We start from the raw sequence: 17,408 nt of genomic DNA on the forward strand, positions 1-17,408 counted from the left end.
AAACTTGCTGATAATACTGATGGTTGTTTGCAACCAACAATGCCAAAGTAACCCGCAGCAAAGTAGGCAGCACACATTTGGCTCTAAAAATGTTGAAGCCAAAACATTAATGCTGCAAATTGCAAGGTCCATTTAAATGGAATGAATGTTAATGTGTTTGTGTAAAGCCAGAATGGAATTTAACAGAGAAAGCTGTGAAGCAGGATATTTTGTCACTGGAACAAATCATCAGGAGGACTGAAACACGCTGGCTTGACATTATCAGAACGACCTGGGCAAGGTGAAAAGATTTGTCTTGACATTTATTCGTGGATGGATAATTCTGCTGAATGGATTTTCTAAGGGGAAACCATTTTTGACTGTTTTGTGAGAGTTCTACCTAATGAGCCAGCAGGAAAGACCAGTGAAGGGCACTAGAGCAAGCCCTGAGCTGCTGAACCTTCCCTACTCTGCTGTCACTGGCAGCAGCACTGGTACTATTGCTAATTCTTTCCATTCAATTATAAGCCTTGTTGGTTTTCAGCCTGGGTTGGTTTTTTTTGGTTTTTTTTCCTTAAATTAACTGGTTTGGGAATTTTCACGGGCCAGGAGAGATCCAAGATGCTGCTGCAGACAAAGAATTCCATTATTAAAAACAGATAACTGCCTCCTTCCTCAAAACACTCCAGCTTTTTCCACAGAAGGTGAATTTCCCAGCAACAGTATGTGTGGTTTCCTATCTTCTGGGATACTCTCTAATTATTGATAACTTTGATAATTACAGTGTTGGGCTGGACTCCTGCAGAGATGGGTGGTTAGTAGCCCCCAAAAGTCAGGGAAAGCAGCCCTTTCCATGTGCAGGTCTGCACAAATTGGTCCCAAGAGCTGCTGCACCTAGAGCAGGAGCAGGTGGGTCCAAACTTGGTGTCTGCAAGCAGGGCAGTGCTGATAAATGTGCTTTTCCTTCTGCTGGGAGAGAAGGAGTGGTGACCTGTATGAGACAGGTCACATCCTAAACCACAGGCATAGGTCAGGTGCCACCAGGTCACTGCCCTCAGAAGGGGCTGGGAAAGGGGGAAAAAGGGCAACCAGAGAGCAGGGAGAGGTGTGGAAATGGATAGGAGTAAAGGATCCTAGAGAAGGGCAGAGGAAAAAAAGCCTGGAGGGGAGCCTGGACAAGCGATGAAATACATATCCTCCAAGCAGGCAATTAGCAACAAATCTTCAGGCTGATGAGTTTTTCAGCCTTGCTCAGTACAGCCGTGGTGAGGAGTGAACCAGGCTGTTGTAATTGCTCTGGGATGCGCAGGTGATGGACTGACCCTGCCCTGGAGGAAGGTGCACCATAACTCCTGTGTCTCAGGGCCTTGCACCTACTTGGAGCTGGGCATAAATCAGCCTGGAGAAGGTCAGGACCACATCATCACTGCAGTGGTGAAGAACAGAAAAGGAGTTTTGTGTCAGTCACCCTCAACATCCAACAGTTTTGGACTTTTACCCTGAACTTTGGACTAGGCATGAGCAATAAGTAAAGCCAGAAGATAAATGTAGACCTTGTTTTGAGACGAGGTAATTCATAAAGTACGATTGCAGCTGCGCTCTTTCGGCAGAGCTGAGGGTAGACAAATCTGTGCTGGACTCCTCCTCCAAAATAAGTCTGCAGGGCATCTCTTGGGGCCACTGCAACCTGGCAGCAGGAAAACAGGTGGGATCCCTGAAAGGGAATCTCAGGAAAATCTCCTCTCGGCCCCTCCAGAGACCTCTGCTTCCTGCTGCCTCTGCTCCACGTTTACCAGCAGACTTTCCCAGGTGGTGTCCCACCTGCTCAGCTCTTTTGTAACTCTGGCCCCTGCAGGGCAACTCAGCTCTTGCAGAAAATCTGCTATGAAAAGAGTGGAATTAAACATGTTGACTCCTGTGGGAAGGTCCTTGCTGTTTCCAGCAAGCTTTGGCTTGTGCCGATCCATTTCTCTTCCCTATTCTCAGAAAACAAGAGAGGTTCAAAAGATCAGGGTGAAAAAGGGTTGTGCACTTCACCACTGATGTAGCCCAAAGAAAATCCATGCTGTCCAAAGAATAAATGAAGTCACACTCTCAGTTCTTAACTTACTTTAATTGAGTATATAAAAGAAGACTAAATTTCATTATCAGACTCAGCAGGAAAAGCTAAGCTGAAGGGAGGCAGTTCTTTATTAATTCACAGGGCTGTACATCACACATTATGTCTGGCAGAAAATAAAGTGTTTTAACTTGAAGGGAAATAGTAATTTTAGCTGAAAAGAAGCAGTGTCTAATGTGAGCACACCAACCTTCCTTCTTGTAATATGGATTACAATCTTAAGGCAAATGCTCAAATTGTCAACTTTCTAATTAACAGCTTTCTAAAGGAGAACTTTCTCTCTGTAATGCCCTGATGTTTTCCGTCCCACAACTGACAGTGGCGCAGAGCTCCACAGTGCAGCCACATGCTCTGTGAGAAGGCAGCAGAAGCAGGATTTCTTGGTGTCCCCTTTTTGTCTCCCCACCCAAAAAGCATCTTTTGAAATGGAAAAAGCTCTCAGGTGTTGAACTCCAGCTGGAAGCCAGAAACTCTCCCTTTCTTCCGCTGTCCTGGTGCACCAGTGGTCCTGCTGCAATTCAAAGTAACCTTCCAACAACAGTGAATTGTCCTCTTCTTCCCACTTTTGGGGTTTTTTTTCTCACTTTATCATTTCTCTATTTCATCTTGCAGAACAAGGACTGGCAGGCTCTACCTGGACTGCCACCATGTGTTAGTTAAGTGACTGGTTAGAGGCATCAGAGCTATAATGCAATTTGTATTCATTATGCCTCTCAAAAAAAGCAGGCAATTTGAGGGAGGATTGAAGCTGTGGACAATTCATTAGATGCTCATCTCAAAGGGAAATGTGTCAGACAAGAGAATCTGATATGCTTCTGAATACCTGGAATTGATGCAATGTTCCGTGTTAAAAATACCTCTCACAGTTATGGATCTTGGAAAATTTGCCTTTGACTGTGGGGAATTGTCAGCTTGTCTGAATCATGGTGGATCTGAGCTCCACACAGATGAGTTAGCATGGATGCATTAGGAAGTGACAATCAAAGCCCTGTTCCCACCAAAGCCTGCCATGGAAGTTGGAATAAATCCTCTAATTGAAAACCAATTGGTGTTATACCGAGAAATGCCAACCAAAGACGGTGCCTGTTCAGATCATTCCCTTTCTCAAGCACCAAGGACAAATTAGGGTTCCCCAGAGTTACACAGCTCAAATTAAGGCTCCCCACAGTGTTGTACAGTGAGATGTATCTGCCTCTGGCATTGAGAGAAGAGTGCCCACTCTGGGAGCTGTGTAGGCAGCTCCTCTTCAAGGCTGTTCCACCACTTCTTGCGACAGCAAACACAGAGTTCCACAAAGACTGAGAACCTCTGAGGTGTCCTCGGCACCCTCAGACATGGCAGCAGCTCCCTGGCTCAGGAGAGGGCTGGTGCCCACCTTTACAGGCCACACTTGTCACCTCCAGGTGATCTGGCACCCTGAAACACACTCAGCTCTGACAGCATCCCGACAGGAATGTGAGCTGGGCAGCAACCAGAACTCCATTGCTGCAGATCAATAAGGGTAACCCACTCTGCTGGGATCAGCACCCCTCTTTGAGGTCAGCTGGTTAAGATGAGAGAAAGTACAAGAAGTTCTTGTGAAAATTAGAAGCTCCTGCTGGTTTTTCCATTTTACCTCTCCTAGGCCCAACAAAGAGAGCAATTAGCCTCTTATCTCTTCCCTACTGCCTTTTACCTACTAAAAAATAATTGGAAGTCTCTGCTCAGTCTCTTATTTTCTCAGATAACCAGTTCTTTCCTCCCAGACTCTGTGTTACAGATGGCCCCTCTGTCTTGCTCTTGCTCCTTTCTCTGCACTGGCATTTTGGCAGTGCCCCTGCATCGTTCTTGGACCACACCTTCACCATCAGGCAGGACACTTGATGCAAGACCCTCCCATCCCTGAGGTCACCAGAGCAAAAGCACTGTCTGTCAAGCTGCACTCCCATTTTCACTGCTCCAAAGCAGCTCTGCCTTTTTGCTGGAGCATCCTGCATCCCCAAGAATGTCTGTCCTTTGCATCTTGCTTCTTCTCAGTGTCATAATCCATGCCCTCATCTCAGACTGCTGGATTCTCCTGCCCTGTGTGTCTTTAGCCAATGCCACCTGAGAGGCTGCAGACTATTTTCCTACTTCACCCAGGCTAGTCTGACCAAATCCTGTCCCTCAGAGTCACCCCAAACCTCTCAGACTTTATCTGGGACATGCCAGTTAAACATTTCTGTATTTAATAAATCTATTTATTCGAATCAGGTGTTGTTTGCACCTCCTGGGGACTTCACCCACGCTGTGTATTAACTTGCTTTGCTGGAGGCAGCATCAGAAGACCTCACTCATGTTGGCTGATACACTGACTGATATCCACCACTTTCCCCTTCCCCTTCAGGCAGGTACCCAGGAAAACAAATGCCATCACTGGCACTGCCATTGTTCTGTGATAAATGTGAGTCGACTGCTTTTAACCCTCTAATTAGTCTTCCTTAAGGACTTGGGAAAGAAATGAGTGGATGTCAGTGTCATTCTGGGCATCACAACTAGACTGATGAGTTTATGAATGTCCACCTCCTTCCTCTCAAATAAAAAAGCACCATCTCCTGTGCTGTGGGCTTGCAGCCATGCCCCAGGAGATCTCAGAGATAACAAGCTTAGAAAGGAACATTTGAACTTTTTTTTTTCTTGCAGCCTCATTTCAAAAAAGAAACTTTCTTTTATATTACTGCATTCAGAATTAGCCTATTAAGATGAAATACTCTCTTCAAGGAGAAATACGTTCTGTCCCACACTTTTTAATCAGCTCTCTCCCTAGCTCATTTGAGGAATAATGCAATGTTTTTCATTTTGAGTTGTTTGGTAAAGCTGAGGTGAAGAAGATTGCTTGTATTTCCTCTAATTATGCTGTCTGGTTTGCTGATGAAGTTCTGCTCTCTGTCTGTGAAGGAGTTTGGTCTCAATACATCTTAAAACACTAAACATGGGAACCTTAACTGATCTTGGGTAGAGCTAAACACAGGGATGATTTCATCATTGTCTCTGCTGAGAGCAGTTAGACTAGAAAATGTTTGAACTTGTCACAAATCAAGTGAATCAAGAGCCTTTCAGTACTTGGTGATAAAATCTGAATACATGATCAGCACAGAAAGCCTCAGCTGTGCCACCTCCTTCCAAGGGCTGGGCCTAAGATGTTTAATGTAAAAAGTCCTTGTTAAATGGCAGCCTTTGGGTCAACGCTCAGGTTGTGTTGTCCAACATATCTGCCTGGTGTTTGCCATCTCAGCTCTTGTGCTGGTGATCTCTGGGTGATCAACCTTCAGGGAAGGTTTTGCCTGCCCATACTCCATGGCTGTGTCATTTCTTATAACAATTGTTTCTTACCCTGCCCATTTTTGCAGCACCAAAGCACCGGGGCTGCCCCTGCCAAGCCCTGAGGAGCAGGCTCAGTGTCAGTGCACACACACCCATAGCAGGCAGAGTGGGGAAGGTCCACCCTTCTGCCTCTCTCCCCAGCAGAGGAGACCTTGCCCAAGTTTTTCAGAGGATGTGTGTCTGTCTCTCTGTCTGTCTCTCTTTCCCAGCTCCTCGTGCTGTGACCCAGGGTTCCCCATCCTTTTGGCCCATTGCAAACACCATTTTCATCAATGCCATTTGACAGAGACACAGAGCTTGCAGCTGGAGGATGGCATGGCAGGCTGGCTGCTGCTGCTGCTGTGGAGGGGATCCTTTAGCACAATGAAGCTCCTCTGCACAGCCTTGTAGGACAAGGTCCCTGGTCACATCTCCTCAGACCCAGTCCTCAGGAAAAGGGACAAATAGATCAGTGTTAGGTGAGCTGCTATATGAAGTTGGGTGAGCTGCTTCCTGCACAGAAGGATCCTCACTCTGCAGAGTTTCCCCATGTGGAGGGGTTTTTGCAAGGCCTTGTCACAGAACCACAGAAGGGAGCCCCAAGGAACAGTGACCCCAAATCCTGGCCCTGCACAAGACCATGCCCAAGGGTCACCCCATGTACCTGAGAGTGCAAACACTTCATGGCTTGGTGCTGTGAGCACTGCCCTGGGGAGCCTGTTCAGTGCCCAGGCACCCTCTGGGTGAAAATCCTTTTCCTGATATCCAGCCTAAACCTCCTCTGACACCCATCACAGGATGTGTTTATTCATCTGGGGGATGGACAGTTTGTCCAGAAGGATCCTGTGAGAGACAGTATGGAAAGCATTACTGAAATCCAAAAACTCACATCCATTGGCTTCCTCTGTCTACTCAGCACTAAAAAAAACCCTGTAAACCAATTTCTCAGCAGATTGAGCCTAACAGGCCCCCAGGACCTAAACACCCTGATAATCACCTGGTCAGGCACTCTGCTTTTATGGGAAAAGCCCAGGGTGATAGGATCTATCATATTGACATGCAACAACTCTCTACATTCCTACTACATGAACTTCTGAAAACTAGAAGATATCAAAATAAAATATCCCAGATATCAAAATAAAATATTTACATTCCCCTTCCTTATTGGAGACTGTTTGCTGCACCAGCCTGTTGTCAGACTCTTTCATCTGCTTCAGTTCACTTTACTGCTAACTGTGACTTACACAGGATTTATGATTCAAGTCAAGAGCTTGATTGCATTTATTTTGCTGGTGACAGAAACAATTCATTCTGGGTAGGAAGAGTGATGCATTGCTTGCCAGCCCCTCACTGGCCCACAGATTATTGAGAAGACTAGTGAGTATCTTTTTATGTTTTGGATTCATGGGGTTTTTTTCTCTTCAATAACTTCATAATTACTGAAATTCAATATTATTCTCCTCAATGGAGGTTATGGAACAAGGAAAGCCCTGGAAGAAGCTCTTGGTAAGTTTCTGTTGATACCAAATGGTCTCATCCTGGTGAAGTAAATAAATTCCTATTTCAATTCATTCATTTCCCTTGATTTCACTTGAACTTTTAGGATAATATCAAACACTATTTTTAATATTATATTTCAGTTGTTTTATTAATATTTGCTGGTATAATGTTTTGCTATTATAGAGTAACAATGTGTGTACCTTATGGAAATGGAACATTTAGATATTGTTGAAACAAAATAGTCTATGTTTTCAAGACCATTTAATTTGATTATTCTCATTAGTCATTTCTGGAGGAGGGATAGGGAAGAGCATTTTATTTTGAAATTTGATTTAAAACAAAAATTACTTTTGAAATGTTGGGATTTTATCACTGCCTAAAACTGCTGGTATCTGGCAGACATTTCTGCCAAGAAACAAAGAAGCTGACAAAATTAGGCACAAAATGAGCAAAGAAATGGTGGTTGCTGATGGCCCTGTCTGGGGGCTGCTGAGGTTTCCTTGCAGGTCAACAGATGAAGCAGAGCTGCTGTAGAATGTCAGAAAACAAAGGTACTCAGCTCTACAAATTAAATGTCCCAGCTTCTCTCTCAGCATCTCATTGCCATTTCTTTTGTCCCTCCCTGTGCTGATGGCATCGCTTGAGTTCTTCTTGCTGTCCCAAGAGACAGAGACTGGGAGAATGTCCTCTCCTTCACGCTTGCTCCAGGGCTCTCCAACATCTTGCACACTGCTGAGCAGGTCGAGGTGAAGGACAGGCTTGTCCAGCCTATCCTTGTGTCCCCATAAACAGCCAAACTCACTGGGCATGCAGGACTGAGACTCCAGGCTGGAACTGAGCAGGCCTGAGGTGCTTCATGGAGTCCTGGAAATAACCCAAGGCTGTCTGACCTAAGGCTGCTCTTGACAAGTTACCTCCCAGAGAAAGTTAATTCCTGTGTTGTCTGTCCTTCTGGCACCACTCTCTTAGAAATGCCCAGTGAAGACACAACCCAAAAGAAATGTAACTTGAAAGTGCCTTGAACATCCAGGAGAGCTGGATGCAATTAACTTGTGGATGAGGGGAGCTGGATGACCTTCACTCCCTGATGGATTCACTCCTGAGCTGAACACATCTAAGGCTCTGGCTGTGTCTATTCATCAGACTAATGGTGTGATGGTAGTTGTCCTTATTGGATTAAATCCCCACTGAGCCACAGGCTTATGCTAACAAACAGCAAGCTCCTCAAAGTCCTTGAAGTGTGTGATGTGTGCTGGTTGCTCCTCCAAAAGCAATGGGAGGAGCAGCTTTGCTTTCCAAAAGCAAAACTGTGTCGGAAGATGCACCATAGAGTGTAATAAAGACTTTTTAACATATCTTAAACAAGCCAGATCACAAGTTTACTAATGCTGGCCATGCCTGAGTAAATCCATGCCAAAGTCTCAGATGTGATGGCTCCTTGCTCCTCAGGAGACCCCATAAGCTGCAGGACTGCTGATGTGGCAGCATTTTACACTGGCCTGCTCAAGTCCACTCTTTTACTTCCAGTGGTGGGAAACAGGGTAGGAAGGTTTCCATGCACTGGAAAAAAAAAAAAAAAAGGATAAGTGAGAAGTGTGGCATTTTGCAAATCCTTCAGTGGCAATTGCTCAAACCATCCTGATGCTTGAGTGTCACCCTTTTGTTAACAGAAGTTTGGGCTGAGGCACTCTCAGGTACTATTGCCCATTAAATTTTGCCTCCCCAAAAAGTTCCCCCGAGGTTCTTCTTTCTTATTCTTTATTAGTGACATCTAGTGACCAGCCAGAGTCATGCAGCAAACGAATAAAATCGCAATTAATAAGTTAGACTGAACTTGCATGACAAGAAACTAGGTGGGCTATTAGTTTAACAAGTATTTCTCACTGCTGCCAGTAGAGAAATCCATCAGGCTCTTGTGTTTGAAATTATCCTTTGCTCCTCAGCCTTCTGCAGAATGCCAAGGGCTGCCCCAGCTCCTGCAGGAGGTCCTATGAAGAAGGTCCTCAGCTGAGAATTTCCAGAATGTTTCATGATCCACATAACAGTCTTGGGGTTTTGAATTTTCATGTGCTTTAAAGGTTCTGATTTTCAGGCATCAGATTTTCAGCTTTTCTTATAAATCAGGTTTCCTCAGGATATCTCAGTTGGGTGGCTAAAAGATCCAATTTATAACACCTCCTTTCAGCCTGCTTTCCTGATAAAAGAAGAATATTTTATTGGATTGCCACGATTTAAGTGAGTCTCTACTCCCCACCACCTTGCAGCCCAAGCAACAGAGCAGCAGATATCTCTGAGGTCACTGTGCTCCTCCTGAGCTTTGTGCAAATGGGAAACCATGCAGAGCAAAGTGCCTGAGATGGCTGTACAAGTCTTGAAATCCTAAGTAAATAAATAAAAAATTCATTTGGGAAATGAGGCAAGTAGGAGAGACACTTTATAGTGCAGCTACAGCAAAAAACGCTTGAAGTTTTCTAGTGCACAAATCTGATTTGAGACGTAAATCTAGGGGGAAGTGGGCTTGGCTTGGCCTGGTGTTTGCTACTGCAAGATTAATCTGCACAAACAACCTGAGAAAGAGGCCTCTTTTTCCAAAGTAATGCTGCACTGGGTGAACAACAGTGGCCAGGTGCAGAGCAGCCCAGCTGTGAGGCTGTTGGGATCCATGGAAGATGCCTCTGCCCAAATTCAGGTGTAAATCAGACCATGGGCCAAACTCAGTTGCATGGATTTTATTTGGCACTAAATGTGAGCTAGAGAGGTAGAAAAGAGAGGGAAAATGAGAGGGAGAGAAAAGGAAAGAAAGAAAAAGAAAAGAAAGACAAGAAAGACAAGAAAGAAAAGAAAGAAAAGAAAGAGAGAGGGAGAGAAAGAAAGAGAGAAAGAGAGAGAAAGACAGAGAGAGAGAAAGAAAAGGAAGGAAGGAAGGAAGGAAGGAAGGAAGGAAGGAAGGAAGGAAGGAAGGAAGGAAGGAAGGAAGGAAGGAAGGAAGGAAGGAAGGAAGGAAGGAAGGAAGGAAGGAAGGAAGGAAGGAAGGAAAAGAAAAAGAAAGAAAGAAAGAAAGAAAGAAAGAAAGAAAGAAAGAAAGAAAGAAAGAAAGAAAGAAAGAAAGAAAGAAAGAAAGAAAGAAAGAAAGAAAGAAAGAAAGAAAGAAAGAAAGAAAGAAAGAAAGAAAGAAAGAAAAGAAAGAAAGAAAGGATAAGATGGATGGGGATATGGGGATCCTGGAGCCTTTCTGGAAGTGCCCCCTTTTTACAGCCTTAGTTCAGGATATCCACAAGGTGGTCACAAATGTTCCCAAAACCTTGAGGTGGCATGTGCATCAGCAGTGTGCCTCCTTTCCCACAGTTTGACACAGTGGTAGCTTTTGTCTGCATGCATGAGCCAGGATGTGCTCACCAGAGCCCAGCTCAGCTAGGCCTGGAATTAGCACCTTCCTGCTGTGAATTTCTGCCATCTGTACTTAGCTCAAGGTGCCTCTGAGGTGGCTTATCTTATGGCAAGTTCCTTCTGTGGCTTTGGCAGTGTTTTCAGAGAGGCAGCTCTTTTTTTTAAGTCCTTTCAAGAGGCACAACTGGGAGACAGAGATGTGAACGCCCCACAGTTTCTATTTTTTTCTTGCCTCTTGGGGAGATGGGGAAATACTAATCTGGTCTTTGCCAAGTGGTCCAGCTGAGGAATCCAGCTCCCCAGCAAGGTTTCAGAAAGGTTCCTCAGCAACCAAGCCTCCACACTGGGTGGAGATTGTGCCTCACATAAAAGGCATTTAAAGGGAGCTGAGTCAACACTGGGTTTTGTCATGTACACTCACCAGGGCAGGACACAAAGTCTGTGCCATGCCTGGCCTGCTCCTCATACTGCCACAGCAAATGGTGTGGGATGGGATGGCAGAACTGGGGTGGGATGGCAGAACTGGGGTGGGATGGGATAGGAGAACTGTTGTGGGGTGGATGGCAGAAATGGTATGGGATAGCAGAACTGGGATGGGATGGGATGGGATGGGATGGGATGGGATGGGATGGGATGGGATGGGATGGGATGGGATGGGATGGGATAGGATGGGATGCAATGGCAGAACTGGTGTGGGATGGGATAACACAAATAGTGTGGGATGGGATGGGATGGTATGGGATGGGATAGGATGGGATGCAATGGCAGAACTGGTGTGGGATGGGATAACACAAATAGTGTGGGATGGAATGGCAGAACGGGTGTGGGATGGGATGGCAGAACTGGTGTGGGATGGGATGGCAAACCTGCTGTAGGATGGGATGGCAGGAATGGTGTAGGATGGCATAACAGACCTGGTGTGGGATGGGATAACACAAATGGTGTGGGATGGGATGGCAGAACTGGTGTAGGATGGGATGGCAGAACTGGTGTGGGATGGGATAGCAGAACTGGGATGGGATGGGATGGGATGGGATAGGATGGGATGGGATGGGATGGGATGGGATGGGATGAGATGGCAGAACTGGTGTGGGATGGGATGGCAGAACTGGTGTGGGATGGGATGGCAGAACTGGAGAGACACCCAGCTCTCCATCCTGGGCACGCTGCTGGTGCACCTCTGCTGCTGAGGGAATCTGAGTGTGAAATGCCAGCCCAGCACGTGGGAATCTGCAGAGCTGAGCTGAGCTGCAAGCAAAGCACAGTGAGGGAGGGGGAGCAGCAGGAGTCAGAGTTCTCTCTGCATCCCTGCTGTGCTTGTCAGTCCAGTCCTGGGTGCCCAGAGGTGCCCAAGGGCTCTGGCTCTGCAGGCTGAGCATGCTCCAGCCCACAGGCTGGGGAGGGGAATGTCTCAGCATCATTTCCTCTGAGAGATGCTGCAAATGATAGGAATGGTGACAGACTGAATACAGAAAGTGTTGCAGCCTCGAGCAAAAGCACAGCCAGAAGGGCCAGAGCATTATGCCATTAGTCAGAGCAGATGCTTGTGATTTCAGTGAGCTGAAACTGCTCATCTTGTTGCTCAGGGAGGGCTGCAGCCATGGGGCTGGCAAGTGTGGGACAAATAAACCACAGGCTCTTCTCTCCTTCCTGAGCTGCCTGCCACACTCAGATCTCACTGAAGGCAAAGAGAGCAGTGCAGCAATGTTGACAGCTGACACAAGGCCCTTTGCAGCCAAACCACTGCTGGGAACAGCTGCTGGAACAAATTCTGGACAAAGATGGCTTCGTCAAGGGCTTGTAACTTTGATCTCCTTTACTGTTGGGATGGATGAAAGTTTGACAAGAAAGTCTCACAGATATGTCTGCTTGGCAGAAAGATTTTTAAATGTAGAGTCTGATGAAAGAATAGAGATGGAAGCAAGTTTTGATATAGAAAAAAAGAATTGCAGAGCCAGTCTTACTGGATAACCAAAGAAGCAAAGGGTGTGTTAGTTAGAAGGAGGTTTTATGGCTTAGAGCAAAGGATAAACCCACCTCAAACAAGAAAATGTTTTCACCAAGCAGAAAGAGAGCACAGGCAAACAAGTCAGCAAATGTTGCAAGTAGAAAAAAGGTCTCAGAATTTTCCACTGCAAGAAAACTGAAAAACAACTTCCAGCTTAAACTGTAATGTGCTAACTTTTAGTGATTGGAGAATAGTAGCATGAATATGGTAATTACAGTAGTTATGATAGGCTATAGACAAAAGTTAAGGTATAGATTGGTTCTACTGTATTAAGATGCTCAGCAAAGAAAAGTCTATAATGCATTGTAACCTAAACTCAGGGTCTCCAGGCCTGCCTGCAGCTGGAGCTGACAGCTGTAGGCACAGGCTCTGTCACCCACAACCCTGGGCTGCTGTAACATCTTAGATAAAATAAATTGCATTTTAGAGAGCCGCCTAGAGTCCTGCATCCCTCATTTCAACTGCTACACTTCACTCCATTCCCCTGCCTTTTCCTGAGGTTTCATTCTACCTTTCCAGCACCAAGCACCTCAGGGCAGCAATCCCAGGTTGCCACTGGCATGTCCACCCTCACATGCACTCCCAGAAGAAGCTAACACCTTTCCTCCTTGCTCCCCAGAACCCTGACTCATGGGACAAGTATCCCATAGGAGTCCTGTTCTTGCCTTTCCCTGCTCCAGGACTGACACAGCTACTGGAGTAGGTGCAAACATCTGGAACAGCTGCTGTGAAAACAGGCTCAGCCTCCACACTGAGAGAAAGAGCAGCTGGAGAAGTTTTGCTTTCTCTCCTTGAAGAGGAGGTGGAGGTTTTGCTTTTCTCTCCTTGAAGAGGAGGGGCAGCAAAGAAGGCTCCACTGTGGAAATTCTCCAAGCCCCTCCCCAGGCCATCCATCTTGCCTTGCACAGGGCACACCAGAATCTCCTGTTTAATGTAAGTCCTGTCCATCTCCTGGAAGGTGACTCTCCCTGTCACAGTCCCACCTTTCACAGTGAGTGTCAGTCAGGGCAGAATTTGCAAGGCCTACTACAGCCTTGTTGAGAAACAAGACTTGCCACTGGTGTTTTTGCTGGCTACTTTGCAAAAAAGCTGTTTTTGCAAATAGCTTTTTTGCTATTTGGAAAAATGTTTGATGAGTGATGGAATTTAAGGACGTGGAAGGCCTCAGACAGCACGAGGCTTTGCTTTCTGCCCTCAAGATGACTGGGAAATGTACTGTGAGAAATGTCTCTTTAGCAGCACACCAGGCTAAATGCCATGGTCAATGTACCAAAGCTGGGCAAGAAGAGAAACGGGGATTTAATTTTTATACAGCTTGTCTTTAAAACTCCCACTTTTGATTTGGAGCATTTCCTTATCTTCAAGAAGCAAAGTAGCAAGTGGACTGTGTGGAAACTTCCAACAGTTCTCAAAGGAAATGACAACACCTGCAGTGTGCCCTGCCTTTGGAAAGTGTATAGGCAACTGCAGGCACTAAGAAAAATCATCTTGGATGAAAATTGAATTTATTTTATTTTTTTACCATCACTTCCCTGCCTCTCTGGCAGTGTTGCAGGCAGTAACTTACTGGAAGGTCCAAGTAAATCCATGAAACACTTGGCTGCAGCAGTCTGCATCTGAATGCCTTTGCAATTTTCATTTAATCAGCTGGCAGCTGTAATGAGAGAGAGAGATGGGTCTGCAAAGGCATCTCTGTCTGAGGAGCTCTGACACACAGCTCCTGGCAGGCACAGCTCCCAGCCACACTGCAGCAGGAGGTGAGGCTGGGAAGGGCTGGAAGGGCTTTGGCAGCACCTGGAGCACAAACCTGGGGCAGGAGGAGTAGCCAGGAGGTGTTTAAGAAGAGAAGGTAGCCTTGGAGCACCCCCTGAAATGCCCCACAGATCTGTCACCTTATTGTGGGAGTCTGTATCCATGACCAGCTCCCTTCTGATCCCTGCTGGGGCGTGTTGATCATGGTCCCCCCTTGCCTTCCTGTCTGTAACTTGGCTCCACTTTAAAATCCTAATGCAAGCAGGCAAACCTTTCAAAGCTGCTGCTGCAATCATGTCAAACTACACAGGGTTTATCACCAGCTTAATTATTCTTAATTTCTTTACTTACTACTGGCAGGATCTCATTCACATGGCTAAAAAAACCAATCAGACCAAAAAGCTCCCTTTATTTTACTGTGTATCTCAAGAACATAGCACAGAATGCATGAGGGCAGACTTTTGCCCAGTTTTCCCAAGGAAACACTTCTGTGTCTGTCAGCAGCTGCTGTTGTGCCATTTCCCCTCCTTTAACATTTTCCCAGTGTTGTGTCCCAAGCTGCTTTGATATGAAAGATACAAAAATACTGATTTCTGTCAAACACCATGACTATAGGTGGGTGGATAGAGAGGAGAAAATACAACAATATGGCAAACATTATTAAGCATGATTTCATATTTGCTTTAAACCCTTTAGTGAGAATATAAAAGTGTTTTGAGCATCAGACTGATCCTCTAAGCTCCTATTTTATGGCATCCAACACCACATTCCTCTAAGATGTTCCAATTCAGCTTAGAGTCTACTTTTTTGTCCATGTGGCTCCTTTGGCTTTGCTCAGAAGCCCACATGAAGGAGAAAACAGCATTTCTATGACAAGAGCTATTTTCCATAAAACCATGGTGGCTGTCATTAAACCTTATTTGCATTCTCTTGTTATTTATCCCCTCAATGCTGCATTCTCTTTCTGCTGCATTGCTTTATGCTGAGGGGTTCAGTATTACTTGGATCACCAACAGCATCACTGGGAATTGTTCTGGGTACCCTGAGATGAGTGAAGCTCCTTTCCTGCCAGCTTTTCCATCCTGGGACTCCTCAACCTAGCAAGAGCAGACAGTGGCAGGAAAGACTCAGAAGAGGTTCACAAAGGAGCCCTTTTCTTTTCTGCAAGAAAGGAGATGTTCCTTCCCACCTTGCAGCCTTTGCAGCAAACAAAATGTGTGTTCTCCCTCTGGCTTCTCTCAGCAAGTGCTGATTCCTCTCCATTGGAGGTCCCACAAACCTTCACCCACTCTGTTTTATTCCTCTCCTCAAATGACTGGCAGTGCTGCTCAGAGCAGGGCAAACTTGTAAAGAAAGGTGTGAAAAAAAGACCCCAAAAATTTTGCCTTCCTTTACAAATAACAAGTGAAAATCTCTGTCCTCTCCCCAGAAATGGAGATGTTTCCTGTGGAGAGCAGCTGGATGGTCAGCAGGGGAAATCCTCATCAATTTGTACCCATCCAGGTGCCAACATCAACTGAGCCACGCACACGAATTTCTAGTTTGGCATCTTCTACAAACTGGATCTACCTTTAGGAGCTACTAAAAACCCTTTTTCCTCCTCAACCTGAGAGATCCAACTGGAGCATCTGGGGAGCTCCAAAAAGGTTTTTAGAAACACCAGGGAAGAGGAGGCAAATTCTCAGTGGGTTAAGCATCATGTCCCCATTGGCATCAACAGGCTCTGGCCATCCACAGCAGCTGATGCCAGCTCTGGCACCAGAAATTCTCCAGCTTTACTTTTATGAGATCTTGAGACGTACTTATGGCTCACAGCAGAGCTCTGTGCCAATATTGCCTTGCAAAAAAGAAAACCCAGTGTGTTAGTTTAACATTATTAGTAAATATTTAGCTCTGCTGCAGCAGCACTTTGTGGTTATTTGATACCTCCAGGGACAACTTTCTTGAAATAATAGGTGAAGTGCTGGGATTTGAGAGAGCTGAGTGTAATTCTCTGCTGTTGCAGACTCAGATCTTTGGCAGATCAAAGAGCAGTGCTGTGCTGTGTTAGGGCATCTGGGTACCTCCCAAACCCTTGGGAGAGGGGGTGCAGAGTAATGGAATTATGGCTGCACAGTTATTTTGTGTGAAAGCACAGAAAGCAGTTCAAATCTGAAGTGGGTGATAAAACCTAAAAGTTTCCAGGAAAGCCCAGTCAACTCCAAAACGCAAAAAAGGGCGTTCAGTTGCTTTGTCTCAAATATGAACACAATATTTTTCCAATCAGCAAAAACAGTTATCCCAGCACTCAAGTGAGGCCTTTGTGGTTGTAAAGAAGGAGTCAAGATTTGGGTTCTAAGGGGAAACATATTGGGGTCCTGCTCTGCAGATTTTAAAGGTCTATGAGCAAATAACCTGTAATTCCCACATGTGTGGAGTTATCTGGCTTGTCAATGTATGTACCTTATAAAATGCTGGATTTGTTTGATCTCTTCTGCTATCAAAAATCCCCCAAGGAATATTTATCCTGCCTTTGCATGGAGATGGTGAGAAGAACAAACTTTTAGTTCTAGACTATCACCATGGGCTGGGCTTCATGCAGACAAAAATGTCAGGTCTAGAAGCAAAACGTGGTGTCCTGATGCAGTGTATTTGAATCCACCTCCAGCCTTGTGGAGAAGTGTCCAAGAAAATTCCTGTCTTCTCTAAGAACCATTTCATCAGAACTGGGAGGAGAGGGTGACATGGTTTGGGTGGCAAGTAACTCTGAACCAGGAATGTCCCTTTTCAACCTGACTTCCCCAGTACTCCCAGCTTTCACGTTTAGCCTGCAAAGCAAAGCCAATGAAAACATCACAAACAATCAAACAGCCACCTTAAGATAATATATGAGAGGAGAGGAAACTCTAGGTTAGTGATGAGTGGTCCATGAGAGTAAGAACATTCTCACCCCCCTGCAGTGCCATGGTTCCTTCAGCTGTGCATGCAGAGCCCCTCTCCTTGGCAGGAAGAGGGATTAATTATTTAGTTAATTAGTTAACGTGTAGCAATGTGAGGGTGGGGAAAGGCTGCAAGATAATTGTTACCATTATTATCAAAACCACACAGCAGCTTCTCATAAATGCCTTCTTTATTTCTCATGTAAATGATGTTGTCAGTACCAGAAGAATTTTTCATCACAAAAATTTCTATTAAACAACTTTGTACTGGGCTCCAATTTGAAACCTATTCTAACTTGCAGACAATATGAAACAATGCCTAAATTATTTACCACAAAGATTTAAAGTACAAAAACCGTGACAAACCCATCTGAATTTAATGGATGGATGCAGAACACGCTGCATCCAATTTCATAAATACCTT

The sequence above is a fragment of the Agelaius tricolor genome, unplaced genomic scaffold (genome assembly GCF_023055355.1).
Source record: "Agelaius tricolor isolate 1412-34295 unplaced genomic scaffold, bAgeTri1.0.p SCAF_1, whole genome shotgun sequence".
NCBI lineage: Eukaryota > Metazoa > Chordata > Aves > Passeriformes > Icteridae > Agelaius > Agelaius tricolor.